At 43.9% G+C, this 14987-nt stretch overlaps 1 pseudogene; it reads right to left on the reverse strand.

Annotated features, from left to right (window-relative positions):
- Positions 1 to 949: 949 nt before the first annotated feature.
- Positions 950 to 2663, reverse strand: LOC112830553 (cytochrome c oxidase subunit 4 isoform 1, mitochondrial pseudogene; annotated as a pseudogene).
- Between the last annotated feature and the right edge of the window lie 12324 nt (positions 2664 to 14987).

Consider the following 14987-nt stretch of genomic DNA (forward strand, 5'->3'; position numbering starts at 1 on the left):
AGACAGGGCCTAAGGTCCTGCATTTCTACCAAATTCCCAGCTGCTGTCTAGGGTCCAGACCACTCTGAGTCACAAGCAGCTAGAGAACGGCTCAGATAAAGACAAAGCAAATGACCTAAAGACCGGGCTTACTGACAAAGAGCGTATCATTTAAATGTCGGTGACTGGAAAGGGAGTTTCTGGTATTTCTGAGTCTTAAAGTAAAGGTCTTGTCCTTTTTCCATCAGAAAACACTATGCCAGGAGACCAAGTCAACATGCCAAAGAAAGGCCTGCGGCTGTGGTGGACAAGTGGTGTTCAGACACACCCATCAAGAGCACAGTAAGTCCCTTTGTTGTGAGGAAGCAGCAGCCTGCAAGACAGCCAGAATAAAAGCCACTTTGTTTAACATTCCAGAGGCATTCCCAGTGTCTCCTGGAGTCCTCATTAACTACCTGGAGAATTACCAACTTCTCGAATTCTCGGATGGGATGAGCGCCTCCTTCCACTGCCTTTCACCAAACGTTATGACACCTGGATGACAGAAAAGCTGCACTTGAGGAGAGGAGAGAAAACAGAGACTGGGCACAGAAAGAGAAGAGCTTTGGCTTGTGAGATTTCAAAATGACAGGCATGGCTTACCCTCTTGGAAGTAGAGGCAAAAGATGTCAGCGTTATTGGCAGTCCTAGGCACAGAGCTTTGGGATTGCAATAATAACAGGTTTCAAGGCATGGGGCGTAGGCGAGAGAGGGCCTTTTGGTTGCATGGAGGGGTGAGGGGCTGTGTCCAGCCTGTGCCAACCACGGGGCCGGAGAAGGAGGGCTGTGAATGCTGGCTGTTTCTTTATTTTTTCTTCCACAGAAACTGCTCACATATTAGCATTGGTACTGCAACACAACAGTTTCCAGCAAATACGCTGAGCTGCATGGAGGTGGCAGAACAAGGTGAGGCTCAGATGCGGGAGGGTTCTTATTTCTTCTATTTGTTCTTGTCGTAGTCCCACTTGGCTGAGAAGCCCTGGATCGGCCTGACCTTCCTGTTGAGCATCCTCTGGGTCCTGCCTGGCCACCCACTCCTCTTCAAAGTGTGCGGGAAGGGGCCCGTACACACAGTGCTTCTCCCAGCTCAGCACCGTAGCGGGACACCCCAGAAGAACATGGCGGCGCCCACCACTGTCTTGCACTTGTGCGTGCTCCTGTTTATGTCAGCAAAGCTCTCGCTGAACTTAATGCGGCACAATTCAACATTTTTCAGCAGTGGAGAGGCTACTCCAGGGGGCCTCCTCCTTTTCTTTCAAGGCCTTGCGGCTGGCAGAAAAAATCCTGACGTGTGCCGCCATCAGGCAAGGGCCAGTCGCACCGGTCGACATAACTGGGCAGAGCATTGTCTTCACTCTTCACATTTCCATGTGCTCGCATACACACGGAGGTGGAAATGGCTTGCTCGCCAGTTAGGCTAAATACTCTGGTCACCAACATCCTGGCCGCTGTGGCGAGAACGGCCAGCCAAGCCGCCTTCTTGGTCCCCTGTGCGCAGCCGGAACCGGAAGAGCGCTGTTTCTTTAGACTTGGAACCAGGAAGTGCTGGCGTTAAAACTAGAGTAACAGGATCACGGGGAAGCATCTCAGAGGTTAATAATAGCGTTTAAGTCATGTTCCCTGGAGTTCTAAAGATTCTATGTGAACATGTTTCAAGGACTGCTGTTTTCTGTGAGATATAATGGGATGTGGGGCTGGTCCTTCCCCCTCATTTTAGTATCACTTTGTATCTATTTTATACACTGGGATTCTGAATATTATTTATTTTTGTAGAGGGTTGTGTACTTAAAATTTGTTCTTTTTTAACTTCTTCACGTGACAGGAAAGGAAGGTGACTCTCTGAGACTCAAAGCCAGTTCATGACATAACACCATGGTCTTCACCACCACCCCCACTCCCTCACTGTGGTGCTGCCATGTTACTGTAAATCAAACAGGACTCACAAAACCTGCCTGGATTCTTTTCTCTCCGAGAGGCCCATTTATTTTTCTCCAGTTCCCAAAACCCAAACTAGTATCCAGATTTATAATATTTCATGAACACCATGGTCTGGAAATAGGACTGACCTAAGTTTGTGGTGGACAGGGTTGTCTGCGTGGTGTGATACCTGCCCATCTAACTGGAATTCCCACCATGGGTTGGGCCAGCAGTTTTCAAATGAACTCAGGTGTCAGTGCACCTGTGGAGCACCAGAAATTATTGACTTACTTAATTCCATCAGACAAACGAGAAGCCACTCTGCCAGCAGAAAAGCCAACTGGTAAAGCACACAGAATAACTTTGTAAACGCACACGTTGCATTAGTCATTAAGACTAGTCACACATATTTTGGTTCTCCTGGGCACATGGTGAGCTTGCACTTCCCCCATTTTCTTTCATAGGCATTGCCATATAACATGGTTTGGTGAGAGAAATGTGAATGGAAGCTTTTAAAGTCAGTGCATGATTCTTCTAATTCCCTTCCCTATAGTACAGTCTTCATGGAAGTCTATGTTGAGATGGAGCCCTTGTTCATCAGAGTCACAGAGTTGCTATGATAAGTTGAGCTCTTTTGCCAACATACATCAAACGTGGTATGAACAAGAAATACATCTTTGTCTGTTTAAGCCATTAATAGTTTGGAGTTTTGTTACCATAGCAAAACCTAGCCAATTCTGATATATTCATTAAAAATAAAGTAATAAGCTGTTAAATGGAGCACTGCTGATTTCCTCCTAACTTGTCTGTTAATTCACTTGTTCATCTCCAACTTTAGAGATCCACTACCTAATAGGCACATGATTGAAAAATTCATGTTAAAAAGATTTAAAACTGTATGGGAAAAATTATACTAAATGAATAATAACTATGTGATCTGATGAAAGCTTATGAATTCCTTACGTGCATTAAAAAAGACCACAAAGGCAGCAAACAAATAATGACAAAATCATGATATATGATATTTAACGATATCAAATACCAAAATCAATGATATTTAATGCACCTTCAATTAGTATCAATGGCATCTGAACCATTAATTTCCATTTATCATCCCTTATTCAAGAGGACTTCTTCAGGATTACTCTACTTAATATGCTAAGAGATTTTTTTTCCTGAATCTGGATCTCTATTTCAGGCTCTATGCCTTTCTGATTTAATGACAAAAAGTAGTTGCCATTCATTTCCCCTTGTCCTGCTATGGTACCAGATAACTAAAATAATTTGGATTTCCAAGACTGAAATTATTTTGTGCAATCCATGTTTAATTTTGCTCTCAAGCTCTCTTGTAGGTATATACTCCTAAGCTCTGCTCATGCCAATGTCACATCAGCTTTTATGTGGCTTTCAAGTAATTTGGTACCAATTTTGGTTCCAATTTCACATAACTGTATGGCCCTAAATAATTTACTCAGCCTTTAAGTCCTAATTCCTAATTGCTGAAAGAGGGTCTGATTGGATCAACTTGAGCCCGGTGTTTACTCTTGATGCAATCAGTTGTAGGCAGAAGAGGATCATGTGGTACATAGGGCTGCCTTTTCCTAGCTGTAAGGAAGAAGGAATCCCAGAGAGGAGAATGAAGGACATTAAGGGCCTCTTCAGCACAGAGAAATGGGTATGCTTAGCAGGAAATGCTTGTGGTTACAACAACAACAAAGCATTTATAGAAACAAATTGCATATTCTAGAATTCCATGTGAGGGTTTGGAAGAGGTTATTGTTTCATTTCTTACCTATTTTGTTGACTACTAGCATTCACTGGTGGAAAGCAACAGTGAGTGCCAAAAATATAAGTAAAATTTCCCAGAGAACTTTAAGTAAAATTTTTAAACACCAATTTATTTTTTGTATAAATTAGGAAAATCTCCTGAAAATTTTTATTTTAGTGGTCTAACACTTTGAGTTGGCTTGTAGGGTATTGTAGAAGCATTGAGTCAGACAATAAAAGCAAGAGCATTATTTTCGTAAGCCTCAAGTGGTCATGAGGGTAGGGACAAAGCAGAGGTTCTGATCCTTTTCTGTCCATCGAGTCATTAGGGGACCTTAAAAACAATGTAATATCCTCACATACACACCCCAGAATGACAACCCAAGAAAACTGATGATACCAAGTTTGGGTGAAGATGTGGAATAACTGAAACTTTCACACATTTCAGGTAGGAGATATAAATTGCTATAGTCACTTGAAGTAATTGTTTCACAGTGTCTATTAAAGCTGAACACAGGTATACGCAAATGACCCAGCAATTCCATTCCTAAGTATACACTCAAAAGAAATGCTTGCATGTGTTCACTAAAAGATACATGCTACAACATACACAATTTATAATATCCTTAAACAGGAAACTACCCAAATGTCCATCAACAGTAGAATGGATCACAAATCGTGGTATATACACACAATGAAATACTCTTCTGCAATAGGAATGAATAAACTATAACCATAGCAAACAATATGGATGAATCTTAAAAGCATAATTCTGAGCAAAAGAAGTGAGACATAAAAGAGGACATTCTGTGTTTCCATTTACATAAAATACAAAAACAGGCAAAAGCAACCTATGTTTTGGAAATCAGGATAGCAGTTATCTTTGGTGGGAGCTTTAGGTGCTGGAGATCTTCTGTTTCTTGGTCTGGGTTCATGGGTGTCTGAAAATTCATTAACATCTACATTTATAATCTATTCACTTTTACATATATATGTTACATTTGGATAAAAAGTCTTTTTAAAAAATCAGTGATGCTTGGACCCCACTCTAGACTAATTCTGACTTTCTGGAGGTGGAGACTGAGCACACAGCATTTTACAAAGCCCTCCGGGCGATCTTCATTTATAGTCAGGGGTGTGAGCTACTTACTGATCTGAGAACTGGGAAACCTGGAGTTTGCTTCTGGCCTTGGGTAAATCACTCTCCTGATCTGGGCCTTGGTTACCAAGTGACTTAGCAGGTGACTGTAAGATCCCTTCCAGACCTGTTGATCCTAAGGCATTAGCCTGACTCTGTTAATCCAATAGATTAGTTGACATAATAGGTTCTGAGGGGGATATAATGGAAAATAGATTTGGTGTGGAGGCACATGCCAGGATTGTGCTCCAGCTGTTTATTGGCCCAGCACAATCGTGTGTCCAAGGGTGGGTGGAGGACATGGGAACCTACCTTAGGCTCTTTCACAATTTTACCTGTAGATGGAACCAAGTAGAATTTTTAAAAAAAAAATTTAATTTCAGTATAGTTAACATACAGTGTTATATTAGTTTCAGGTGTATAATCCCAAGTGGAAATTGAATTCACTTTTTTTCAGTTTGATCTCATCATCTCTTTGGAATTTGCTATGAATAGTCTGGGAAATAAAGTTGCAAAAAATATCAACACTTGATGGAATCCTATAGATCATTTGGTTTAGTAGTTTGCAACCATTTAAATATAAACTGTCCCCCCGCCCAAAAAATAAGCTCTCCCCTACTGTTTTTCAAATTAAATTTATGCAGAATCCAAAATTATACCCAAATAACAAAAATGAATGGGTTCCTAGGGAGTTAAAACGTTCATTTTTTTTAGTGAACAATATTTCATTTCTTGAGGAATAACTTACATGACCAACTTTCTAATTTTATAATTGGGTGAATGGTATCCAAATGAGAAATGAGTTGTCCTAAGTCACACATTAATTAGGGACAGAGCCAGAGCCAATCCTGTCTCCTGATGTAGTGATTCTATTGCACATTCAGCAAGCATCTGCTGAGCATCTACATGTGCCAAGTACTGTGCCAGGCTTGTGAGATCTGATGGTGAACAAGCCATAGTGAGCATGGGATTGCCAGTCCTTCATATGGGCCTTGTCACTGAGGTCTAAGCTGGTGTCTGTCCCCTTCATCTCTGATTATTCCAGGAGTAGGGTTGGGCTCTTTACAGTCACCCTTGGGATGGCACTGATGGCACTTGGAAAAACAGGACTCTGAAGAGGCTCTCCTCTCTGAGGATGCTTTGGGGGTGGTTCAAGATGGGCTTGTCTGCAGGTCTTAATGTGTGGGAGTGGTGCCACTCCAGTTTGCCCATCACTGACGGGTGTTTCGTAGGCTGGGAACTGATGCCAAGAAATGGCTGTGCCTTGGAACACTGACCATCAGCTGACTGTCTGAGGAATGCCTACAGTAGACTTGTGACCCATTACTTTAGTTGGGCCATTGATCTTGGCTGAGGACAGGACCCTCTCTGTTCTAGAAGCAGCTGTGGTTCAAGAACCTGTGTTACAAGTAAAGATTCATGAGAAATGAGGGACTATGACTTAGGGTCTGTGTTGCCAGATCTCCCACCATAGCATTTTTTTATACTGTGTGTTACAAAGCCCCTGGTACTCCTAGCAGGCCTCCCAGGGCTGCTAGAGCAGGGGCAGGGGGATACATGGAAGGTCTTGGTATCCATGGCTCAGTGGATCTTTGCCATGGGTTCCCTCCAAACTGCTCATATTTCTCTAGTTTAAATATTGAGATTCTGTATAAGATTTTATTCTAATAAAGATTTCTGTGACGAAAAATGTTTGCCAGCCACTGCCCTACCCAAAAGCTTTCCTGATGACCAGTGAGAATCAGTCTATTATTGTTTTATCTTCATGAATACAATCTCATAACCTTTCTAGATTATGTGTTGGGAGAGTCTGCCTTATATAAAAAATTAAGTCCTTGTATGGCAGTTTAAGTCTGTTCTAAATATCTCTATAATCTTGGAAGTGGCAGGTGGGGACTAGCTGATGGCCGGAGCAGCTGTAAACATGGCCATAGTGTGTCTTCCCTGGCAGCAGCCTGCCTTCCCACCCTTTACTGCTACCCTGATGGAGCTCCTTATCCTGGGCTCTCAGGCTCCTCCCTCTTCCTACCAGTCACCTGCCTTATTGCTGCAGGGTGTTGCTTGGAGATGTCTTTGCTTATTTCTGGGAAACTATAACCACATCAACAGGTTGAAATACAAATATGGTCACATTTCAATCTCTTTTTTCCCCCAGTTTGTTGCTATATAGCTCCTCTTCTCTAGGGAACAAAAAGACTGATATCCATGTTTGAAGCTTATCTCCTTCAGAATTAGCCAAAAATCACAAGTGGCTATCAATACTGTTTCCAAATCTAGACAGAGAGAGTACTGGAATGCTCTATCATTCCAATAGTGACACTATTCTGGTTATGGCATTCCATCCCTCACTCTGCGGACATTTGTCTAACAATGCAGAGAGGTGTGAGTGATCACAGCAGGGCTGTGACTCAGGATGGTGGCTTTCAGCTCTCTCATGTGCTCAGTGGATGCTTCCAAAGCATGATACTGGTCAGGGTGGTTGGGGTCCAAGGACCCTGTGCCCTGTGTCCTCACCCTGTGCCACACCAGTTGCCTTAACTTTGTGTTGGACTCAGGACACCAGTCTAGGGCTTTTACCTTGGGGCAAGTTCCTTCTGGGCCATTAGTGTCCTTTCCTTCGAGCTGGGCCATAGTCAGGGCTAATTGCTTCTACACTTCTGCTCTGGGAAGGGAAGTGTGGTTGTGGTCCCTTCCCTTCCAGAAGCACTAGTTTGCATATAGCTTCATCTTCTCCTGGCTCCACTGCCCTGGGGCTCTATATACAGAGGTGCGGGGAGGGGGCAGCCTTGACCAGACCACAGGACATATTCCCCATTCCTCCCCTTTCCCGGACAAGGGGTCACTCAAGTGATTTTTCCCATTAAGACAAAAGTCTGCTCCAAGGTGACTAACCGTCTCCACCTCTGGACACAGAAAGGCTGGCATTGCATAATTTCCCTCAGGAGTCACCCCTTTACAAATAATGCATTAATAGCAGTGACTCAATATGTCACACCCTGGGGCATTCATATCCTAGTCAGACAATTTGTTTTTTTCTCAAACAGGTTCAGAGCTTTCCTGTTTTTAGGCCTGTGCCCTAGTTCTTCCTTCTCTCTCTTCCAGAAATGTTTTCTCCTCAATTTCTCTTTTTTTAAAAGATTTTATTTATTTATTTGACAGAGAGCATGAGAACACAAACAGGGGGAGCAGCAGAGGGAGAAGCAGGCTCCCCACTGAGCAGGGAGCCTGACTCGGGCTCAGTCTCAGGACCCTGAGATCATGACCTGAGCCAAAGGCAGACACTTAATTGACTGAGCCACCCAGGCGCCCCTCTCCTCAATCTCTATGCATAAATGCTGCCCATCCTTCAGACCCACTCAGAAACCCTGTCCAGATCCACTCAGCTTTTCCTGGAGACCTAAATTGAAGGCCACAAAACAACCAATTCTTCCTCTTCCTGCCCTTTGCTTTTGCCTCATTGACTGCACTCCCGTGGCCTTCCTGACTTTCAAGCCAGGTGGTATAGCAGGGTGGAGCCACGTGGCCTGAATCCTGGCTCACCACGTTTCCACTATGTGGACTTAGGGAATGTACTTAGTCTTTCTGAATCTTATCTGTAAAATGAGGATGATGATAGTTCTTGCCTTGTGGAGTTATTGTGATAACCACGGATAAACCATGCCTGGTACATAGAAAGTTATTCATTTAGTGAGTATTTATTGTGGGGCTACTACGGGCTGGGTCCTGAGAATGTCATGGTGGACAGACCACATTCCTGCCTTCCTGGAGCTTACATTTTAGTGGGAAAGAAACACAAGAAACAAACAAATTAATAACAGCAAGACCTGTCCTATATTAAGCAGTTTCTATATGCCAGTCATTGCTCTAGGTATTTTCATTAATTATTCTCTTTTGTCCTCACAAAACACTCTGCACTCCATACAATTATTATATACCAACAGACAGGAAATGGAAGCTCAGGGAGTTTCTAATTTGCCCAAATTTGCCCCGAATCTTACAGCTAGAAAGTGGTGAAGCTAGGACTGGAGCCTAGACAGTAAGACTTCAAAGCCTGTCCTTGTTAGGAAGAAAATAAAGCCAGGAGGGAGGGAAGAGAGTGAAGGCGTGTGTATAGGGGGCAAGGGAGATGCGTAAGGACTCTTGAGAAAGTGACACTGAGCTGGGGAAGGTCAGGAGAGGTAGGGGGAAGGGCAAATGCAGAAACTCTGAGGCAGGAACGAGCTAGTCTTGTGCGGACTGGGAAGATGGCCAGTCTAGTCAGACCTAGTGACTGAAGGGGGAGCGTGCAAGGTGAGGTTGAGGAGCTATTAATATTGATGATTTTATCTGCTATCAGTTTCCAGCCTTTCTGATTACAGTTCTTTTTTTTTTTTTTTAAGATTTTATTTATTTATTTGAGAGAGAGAGAATGAGAGATAGAGAGCACGAGAGGGAAGAGGGTCAGAGGGAGAAGCAGGCTCCCTGCTGAGCAGGGAGCCCAATGTGGGACTCGATCCGGGGACTCCAGGATCATGACCTGAGCCGAAGGCAGTCGCTTAACCAACTGAGCCACCCAGGCGCCCTGATTACAGTTCTTATGTCTCCTGGTAGCCTGTAAGGCAGAGACAGTGTGTCTTGTTCATATTTGTATATGCCCACAGGGCCCAGCTCTATGCCTTATTAAATGATACACTTTAATATTTTGTTGTTATTGAATTAGATTTTCAATCTAATTAGATTTTCAATCTAATTGGGAAAACATAGGCTCTGCCAAAAATGAGAACTGGCTTCGCATCCTGACCCAGCCACTTCCTAGCATCCATGGGCAGCTCACTCTCTGAATCTGTCTTCTCATTTGCCACATGCGGAGAGGTCACATTTCCTTTATGGAATTTTTTGCAGCATTAAGAGATAGAATGCAAATAAATCAGCTGGTGCACGGTAGATATTCAATAATTCCTACTTCTTAACCCTTCCCCTTCTCCTAATACTCCATTCTCTTATCCTTAGAAACATCTCCCAATCACCCCCTAAGAAAAAAAATTTTTTTTAATTCCTTGAATGCCTTAGAAAACTGGCCTATTCTATACCCCAGATGATGTCCATGGGCAAAAATGGCCCCTTCCTATTGTCTGAGCTCTATGGAAGCTTGAGGCATAACCCTGGATCGACTTGTCCTGGCCAATCCTTGCTCCAAATGTTCCTGGTGGGGATCACCTTGACAACAAGCTAAGATTTCAGAACTGTGCATTGCCTCGAAGCTCACCCAACTGGGGTCTAACTCTCGGCCCACCGATGCCAGCCAATTGGGGATCACACGGGCATCTGTGGGACCTACCACTTAGTGGAGAACCACACTGCAGCTGGGACCCGGGCCAAGTGTGCAGTGTGACTGCCTTATCTTTGCCAACAAGGCCTTTTAGGAGACCTTGTAGTCCCTCCTGTAGATGAATGATTCTTATCTTATCTTGTGGCCAGTTCCTGGATGACACCCTCAAATGGGAGGCTACCCTTTTATTGTTGGTCCCTTCCAGCCCCCCAAGGAACTGGAGCCTTTCCCTTCTCTTGCCTATGACCTAAGACCCAAAACTTGATTCCTTTGTTTCTCATTCTGCCTTAAACTTGTTTTGTGAATCATCTAAAGCATATGACCCTTCCAGAGCTAAATTTGACTCCCCTGCTAGGAATTTCAGGGCCTATGTGATATGTCAGAAACAATTTACTTGGGGTGCCTGGGTGGCTCAGTCATTAAGCGTCGTCTTAGATCATGATCTCAGGGTCCTGGGATGGAGCCCCGCATTGGGCTCCCTGCTCAGCGGGAAGCCTGCTTCTCCCTCTCCCACTCCCCCTGCTTGTGTTCCTTCTCTTGCTGTGTCTCCCTCTGTCAGATAAATAAAATCTTTAGAAAAAACAAAAGAAAGCAATTTACAGGTGTGCTCCAAAGTCTCGGAGTCCAGTGTGGCCGGGCTATATGCATTCCAATGATTGCCTGGGTTGTTCAGTGAGTTTGCTCAGCCCCAGCTTTTAGTGCAATCGCCTCCTTTCTGGCTGGACCTCAAGTCCCGCTTTTCTGCAGCCACTAGCTGCTATTAGTTCCTTCTCTTGGATTCCACACTCACTCAGAAACCTGTAATGTTTCCTCGACCTGGGCCCCTGAGCCTGGGGAAGGTTTTATCAATGTCCATCATCTCCCTCAACTTCAAATGGTTATCTTTTTTGTAGGCAGGTAGGCACTTATTCTGAGGCCTTCCTTTTCCTTTCCCCTTTCCTTTCCCTTCACTCAAAGAAGAATTTATATTTACAAAACAACTCTATGTACATTAGGATTATTGTTCGTCTCAACAAAAACAAAGAAGGTCCAAAAGGTTGATTGAAACTGACTACTCATCAGGCCATACGGCAGTTGCCATATAAATATTTGTATATTTGTTTTCAAATATATTCAATTCATTGGAATAGAATTAGTTTCTGATGAATCTACCAGGTTATATGCTTTTCAGAAACCCAACTGAATGCTAAGATGCTTTCTGCCTTATCACTTACAAATACTTCTGTAGGAGGGTAGGAGATCCTTTTTCACAGTCCTTTCAAATGGAGCAGGTGCTGATGGGCTGGGGGGTAGAAAGAAGTAATAGTCATGATCATGGGAAGGCAGAAGCTGGGCTGCAATCCGATCGAAGCTGCAACCTTATAATCCACCAGATTAACTGTGACAGAGCGAGGGGGCCTTCTGGTATTACAGCTTTGGCAACCATCACAATGACCAACACAGCTCAATATAGAATCCACGTGCTCAGTAGGCTCTGGAGGCAGAGGCTGTGGCCTGTTTAATTTTGCAAAACCAGTGCCTGGGCCTGGTACGTCATCGGGACTCGGTCAATATTTGTTCAATAAATGAATTAATCAAGATATGGACTCTATATAAACACTATAAGAATTTTGGAAGAAAGATATTTTACCCTCTCTCAGGGCTTTGAAGGATGAGACATGAGATGGTTGTATAATACGTTATGAGGTAGAGAACAACCTAGAAAAACAACTGAGAAACTACAAGCATACCTCTGAAAAGATGGACATAGCTGTTCAGCTTGGGGCCTGAAGAGTCACAAATGGTGTCTCTTCGTTAAGCAAATATAAGCAGACACCTATTGGCCTGGGAGAAAGGTATAATGGAGACTTGTTTAGTGGCTTCTCCCTCTTGTTTGCAGCACTCTGAAGGTTGGGTCAATTTGCATACAAGGCCCTTCTGAGAAGGGAAGGGACAGGAGCAGAGTTTGGAAGTGAGGGGAATCTGATGGGCATGGACCAGGGTGGTCAGGACTTCGAACTGACTAGCAGAATATCACTCCAGAGAGGGACTTACCCTGAGGAAAAGAGGAGTCTGGCTTTGTGACTTGGGCTTTATACAGCTTAATGATGGCTGTGGAAGTCACTGGAATAAAGCCCTGAGGGCATGGCTCAGCAGATAGCTGTGATTTTAAGAGCTATAACTGGCAACCTGGATTAGGACCTGGAGCAGGGCATAATCACAGGGCAGACAAGTATCCCAAGATGGTGCAGGGCAATCCTTAACTGCATGAAGCAACAAGAAGTGAACAGATTTTTTCTTTTCTTTCTTTTGTTTTGTTTTGTTTTGTTTTCTTTTTCCTTTCCTTTCCCCCTTTCTCTTCTCTCCTCTTCTCCCCTCCCCTCTTCTTTTCTTTTCTTTTCTTTTTCTTTTCTTTCCTTTTTAAAAAGATTTATTTATTTGAGTGGGGGGTAGAGAAGAGGCAGAGGGAGGGAGAGAGAGAATCTTAAGCAGACTCTGTGCTGAGCCCAGAGCCCAGTGCAGGGCTCAATCTCACAACCCTGAGATTATGACCTGAACCAAGACCGAAAGTCGGAGGCTTCACCAACTGCACACTACCCAGGTACCCCCAGATTAGATTTTCTAGTTGGTGTTTTATTTGTACTTAAAAATCCCCTTGTACGCTTGTACAAATTTTAGGAGAACATAGAGAGGCAAATACAATTCTAATAGGAGGTCTAATAAGACCTCCAGGGGATTAATTGGGAAAAAAAAAGTGACTATGTTTGTATTCCAAGCTAATAAAGTAGGTCACACCATTTACAGGTTGAGAAGCAGAGGATGTTAGGTGGGAGGCACCAAATGAGCAAAGGTATGGAAATGGAAACAAGGCCTGGAGTGTGAACATTATTCCTAGGAGGTCATGGCATGTAGATCCAGGAAGTCATTCTGATGATGCCATGAGGGACAGGTGGGGGGGGGGCAGAAGGCTGGATGCAGGGAGGCTAGCTGGAGGCTTGCGTCCCGGGGAAGGCTATCTGATGCCTTGTGGACAGACTGTGTTTTCTTCATCATGGATCCCTAGCAGAGTGTCTGACACATAATAGATGTTCAATAAAGGTTTGTTGAATTCAGTAACAGGAATGTTGTCACATGGTGGGAAGCAATCTCTAGGTGTCATGCAGAGTCCCTGAAATTAGGAGACCCAGATTCCAAGTTCTGGCACTACTGTGTGGCTCAATTCACCTTGTTGGAATTTTAGTTTCCTTAGGTATGAAGATCATTCGTTGAGCATTAGTCAATACTACATATTGTGCTAAGTCTCAAAGAAGAACAACAGGGAGCTCCTGCCTTTGAAGAGTTCATGATTTAATTGGGAAGACAGATGTGGAAGCAAATAACTTATTACTGTGTGGAGTGTGCTTTCATTGACGGATGAATGAAGTGTGGTTCTAGAATGATTGTTAGGGATTCCAGAATGAACTCTAACATTTAATGAGCACTTACTGTGCATCAGGCACTGTTAAGAACACTTTCAGGTATTGGCTTATCTAATTCTAAAAACAACCCTGGGAGGCAGGTACTTACGTGACCCCCATTTTCTGGAAAAGGAATTGAGGCACAGGGTTTGAGCAACTTGCCCAAGTTTCTAATAGTTAGTAAAAAGCAGAGCCAGGACTCAGTCTGATTGCTCTTAAACCAGTCTGAGGATGATTGTGAGCATGGAGGTTGAGGTTCATTGAAGGATGTGATGTTTGAATAGTGCTTGAGAACTAAGTGGGCACTTGATGGATGGGAAAGGGGCAACTAGCAGAGGGAATGGAACCTACAAAAGCATGGGAGTCTGAAAGAGCACCTTGTGTGCTGGAAGAGGAGAATGGTGGGCTCAGAATGCTCTATGAGAGAATTTGAACTCTCTCTAGGAAAGCTTTCTAGTATTTCCCAAAGTATGGAGGAGCCCAAGTTCTGAGGACATTATAGGTGTATATTAGTAGGAGTCCCTGGGTAGCTCAGTCAGTTAAGCATCTGCCTTCAACTCAGGTCATGATCCTGGGGTCCTGGGATTCAGTCCCACACCCAGCTCCATGTCCAGCCCCAAGTTGAGCCCTGCGTGGAACTCCCTGCTCAGTGGGGAGCCTGGTTTTCCCTCTCCCTCTGCCCTCTATTCCTGCTCTCTCTCTCAAATAAATAAAATCTTTTTAAAAAGTAGGCATATATTAGTTAAGATTTTCCAGAGAAACAGAACCAACAGATGCGTGTGTGTGTATCTGTATAAAGATATTCATTAAAAGGAATCGGAGGCTGAGAAGTTGCGAGATGTGCGGTCAGCTAGCTAGAGAACCAGAAGAGTGGCTGAAAGACCCAAGAAGAGTTGATGTTTCATTCTGAGTCCAAAGTCTGGGAAAGACCAGTGTCACAGCTCAGGCCATCAGGCAGGAGTTCACTTTTACTCGGCCTTTTCAGTGCTACTCAGGTCTTCAATGAATTGGATTTTACCCACGTCAGGTGGGGCAATCTGCCTTACTCAGTCTCCCAATTCAGAGGTTAATCTCATCGAGAAACACCCTCACAGACACACCTAGAATGTTTCACCAAATTTCTGGGGACCCTGTGGACCAGTCAAGTTGACACTTCAAATTAGCCAACACAGGGTGTTAAGTGTAAAGGGGTCTGTGGTTGTAGTGAACACTGTCGGCTGCCTACCCTTTCTCCTCAGCCTTCCTACTAGAGCTCCAGTTTTGTTCAGCAATATATTTCTGCCCCATACAGCTACGTGCTTCAGGGAAGCTGACAAATCTCCAGCTTGAAAGGAATTGATCAGAAGGAAATGCCATGCCTTCTGCCAGTGACTGATTCAGGAGTGGCTACGTGACCTGATTC

Source organism: Callorhinus ursinus, unplaced genomic scaffold (assembly GCF_003265705.2).
Source record: "Callorhinus ursinus isolate GAN/ISIS: 27379988/994484 unplaced genomic scaffold, GSC_fseal_2.0 scaffold20, whole genome shotgun sequence".
NCBI classification, from domain to species: Eukaryota; Metazoa; Chordata; class Mammalia; order Carnivora; family Otariidae; genus Callorhinus; species Callorhinus ursinus.